The sequence below is a fragment of the Rhinopithecus bieti genome, unplaced genomic scaffold (genome assembly GCF_001698545.2).
Source record: "Rhinopithecus bieti isolate Rb0 unplaced genomic scaffold, ASM169854v2 scaffold_65, whole genome shotgun sequence".
Taxonomy (NCBI): Eukaryota; Metazoa; Chordata; class Mammalia; order Primates; family Cercopithecidae; genus Rhinopithecus; species Rhinopithecus bieti.
This window is the reverse complement of record NW_016803344.1, coordinates 3,035,538-3,039,408: the sequence shown is the minus strand read 5'-3', so window position 1 is coordinate 3,039,408 and position 3,871 is coordinate 3,035,538.

Below are 3,871 nucleotides of genomic sequence, written 5' to 3'. Positions count from 1 at the left end.
CCAGGCTCAGCAGTTCACGCTTACCCACCCAGCCCAGGCTCAGCAGTTCACGCTTACCCACCCAGCCCAGGCACAGCAGTTGACGCTTACCCACCCAGCTCAGGCTCAGCAGTTCACGCTTACCCACCCAGCTCAGGCACAGCAGTTCACGCTTACCCAGCACCCCAGGCTCAGCAGTTCATACTTACCCACCCAGCTCAGGCTCAGCAGTTCACGCTTACCCAGATCCCCAGGCTCAGCAGTTCATGCTTACCCACCCAGCTCAGGCACAAGCAGTTCACGCTTACCCACCCACCCCAGGCTCAGCAGTTCACGCTTACCCACCCAGCTCAGGCACAGATGCAACACTCAGCTTAGCAACATTCAGCTTAGGATCGGGTAAACAGGTAGAGCTTTCTATCTCTTTCTCTCTCTCTTTTTTTTTTTTTTTTTGAGACAGAGTCTCTCTCTTGTTGCCTAGGCTGGAGTGCAATGGTGCAGCCTCGGCTCACCACAACCTCCACCTCCCATGTTCAAGCAATTCTCCTGTCTCAGCCTCCCAAGTAGCTGTGATTACTGGTATGCAGCACCACGCCTGGCTAATTTTGTATTTTTAGTAGAGATGGGGTTTCTCCATGGTCAGGCTGGTCTTGAACTCCAGACCTCAGGGGATCCGCCCTCCTTGGCCTCCCCAAGTGCTGGGATTACAAGCGTGAGCAACTGTGCCTGACCTTTTTTTTCTTTTTCTTTTTTTTTTTTGGTGGAAAAACCCAACTCCTATCAGAGCATATTTGGCATGTGATTTTTTTTGTTTTTTTTGAAACAGGGTCTCACTCTCGCCCAGGCAGGAGTGTAGTGGCGCAGTCATGGATCACTGCAGTGTCAAACTTCTGGGCTCAAGCGATCCTTCCACCTCAGCCTCCTGGGTACCTAAGTCTATAGGCAAGCACCTATAATTTTCAAATTTTTTTTTGTAGAGACAGAGTCTTGCTTTGTTGCCCAGACTGGTCTTGAACTTCTGGCCTCAGGTGACCCTCTGGGCCTCCCAAAGCACTGGGTTTACAAGCATAAGCCACCATGCCAGGCCTAACATCTCAAATTGTTTTTAAATTAATGAGACCAGGTTTCACCATGTTGCCCAGACTATTCTCAAACTCCTGGGCTCAAATGATCCATCCATGTTGGCCTCCCAAAGTGCTAGGGTTACAGGTGTGAGCCACCGTGCTCAGCCAGCATCTCTAATTTTTGACAAGCAGACTTTTGGTACGTGATTTACCTAAGTTATGTAAAGTTATATTCAACATTATCTCTCTTTTACAAATCAAGAAAACAGGGTATCGTTAACTTTCCTAAGTGATATATTTAGGGGAAAAATGAATTTAGCAAAGTGGGGTCTTTTGTGTCCTTTTACGGATAGTAAAATAGCATCTAGGAGAATGGGAGGTTGAAGGGAACTGTCAAAGATTTGGGGCCAACTGAGACCAGTTAGTGGCCATGACCATGAGGGGACCTTAGGTGCTGCTTGCTCTCCCCAGCCAGGTTCAGCTATGTGGGTGCAGATTCAGACTTGGAGGTGAGATGAAAATAATAAGAGGGAAGTGATGGAGCCAAGACAGGGCAAGGGCCTTGAGCACACACAAGGAAGAGATTCTAGCAGCTGACAGCCTCATTACAGCTGGCGGGTCAGTCAGTGAGAGCATGAGATGTGGTGGACCATGGGCAGAGAAGCTGGGAAGGATGCACTGGTGGTCTCAGCACAGGGAGAGTGCCAGAGGGAGTGAACAGTGGAGTGGAACGTGATGCATGCCATTTCTGTTACGGAAAGGGTGTCGCTATTTGACAGGACAGCTCTGGGATATGACCATGGGAATGAAAGACTGGGTAGATGACAGGATCACTGGCAGGAAACTGAGAGGTCAGTATTTTGGAAATATTATTTACAAAGATATTGATATCACCAAGGACAGGAAAGTGTTAGAGAAAGTGGCAATGATTCAGAAAGTGAAATCTCTAAACAAAATGTGTTTTTCATGTTGGATTTATTGGGCTACATAAAATATATAGTTGAAATTAATTTCACCTGGTTCTTTTCACTTATTTTAATAGGGCTACTAGAAAATTTAGCTGAGCAAGGTGGTTCACACCTGTAATCCCAGCACTTTGGGAGGCCAAGGTGAGTGGATTGCTTGAATGAATTGGAGTTTGGGAATGAAAGTAAAAGAATCAAGGCTGGGCCGGGCGCAGTGGCTCATGCCTGTAATCCCAGCACTTTGGGAGGCCGAGGCAGGCAGATCACCTGAGGTTAGGAATTTGAGGCCAGCCTGGCCAACATGATGAAACTCCATCTTTACTAAAAATACACAAATTAACCAGGCATGGTGGCACTTGCCTGTAATCCCAGGTACTCGGGAGGCTGAGGCAGGAGAATTGCTTGAATCCAGGAGGAGTAGGTTGCCGTGAGCCAAGATCACGCCACTGCACTCCAGACTGGGTGACAGAGCAAGACTGTCTCAAAAAAAAAAAAAAAAAAAAAGAATCAAAGGTGACTAAAATTTGACCTGAGCAACTGGAAGAATGGAGCTGCCTGTTATGCAGAAGACCGCAAGTAGAACGTTTGAGAGGAAGGGGTTGCACATGAGTTCATACTGGGATATGTTAAGTCTGAAAGACTTGCTAGACCACCTGCCAGATTTTGAGCAGGCAGTTGTCTAATAGGGGTCTGCAGCTAACGGGAGAGATGAGGCTGCAGGTATAAATCTGAGGGTCTATACCACATAGATGGTATTTAAAGCTATGCAACTTGACTTCCGAATTTAAAAGAATTATATATCAATCCACAGTCATCTCCCTGTTGCTTGCTGAATAACAATGGTATAACTAACTCCCAATTCATTCTTAAGGGTGCATTTTTTTGCAGATGTGTATTCCTATAGACATTTGGCTCAATCTAATATTATAGTCAGTGCATATGTCCTAGACAAATACTAGCTGACAGAGTGTAAGAATTCAGAAGCCAGACTGGGGTTTCTACATTTCATAATGTAGAAATCCTATAGATGCTCACCAAGAGCTTTCTACCCTCTGCTCACAAGATGCTCTTGCCTCATTGCAGACATTTCCCCACATACCTAGAATTTTGTTTACAATGAACAAAATGTTGGGTAAGAGTCTCTTGAGCTGAAACAGTTACACCCCCGCAGCTGAGGAAAGCTGTTCCCTCTGCATTAGGCCAATGGGTGAGCAAGCAATTCTCCCATCTAGACCCACAGCATAGAGAACCCTGTACAGAAATTACCCAACAACATACACTGAAAAAATAAAAAGGGGGTGGGGAGAAATTGCGTCAGATGAATCCTTCTTCCCCTTTGTAGTTCCTTGTTTAGCTAAGAAAATGCAAATAAACTCTTCATTATTACCTTTTAACCCTGGAGTGGTTCTGCATTCCACTTCCCTCAGGAAGCCCACACCTCCTGATACAACCCACACCATGGTTGCTTTCCCCTCCTGGATGTCACAGAGAAGGCATTTAAAAATGGCTCCCGGCCGGCATGGTGGCTCACGCTCAGCACATTGGGAGGCCTAGACGGGAAGATTGGTTGAGGGTAGCAGTTCAAGATAAGCCTGAGCAACACAGGGAGACCCCGTCCCTATCTTTTTTTTAATGTTAAAAAAATTAATATAATTAAATAAAAATGGTTCCCAAGTCAAAGAGAATAAAGAACCACAGAAGTCAGGTATTAGATGGCCATCATTGCATTACTGATTTTACTGATAAGGACATTGAAACCCAGAGAATTGAACTAACTTGCTCAAGCTCAAAACTGGTTAGGAGCAGATTCAGAACCAGTGCCCTGGCGCTCCCCTACCTCTTTTTTTTTTTTTTTTTTTTTTT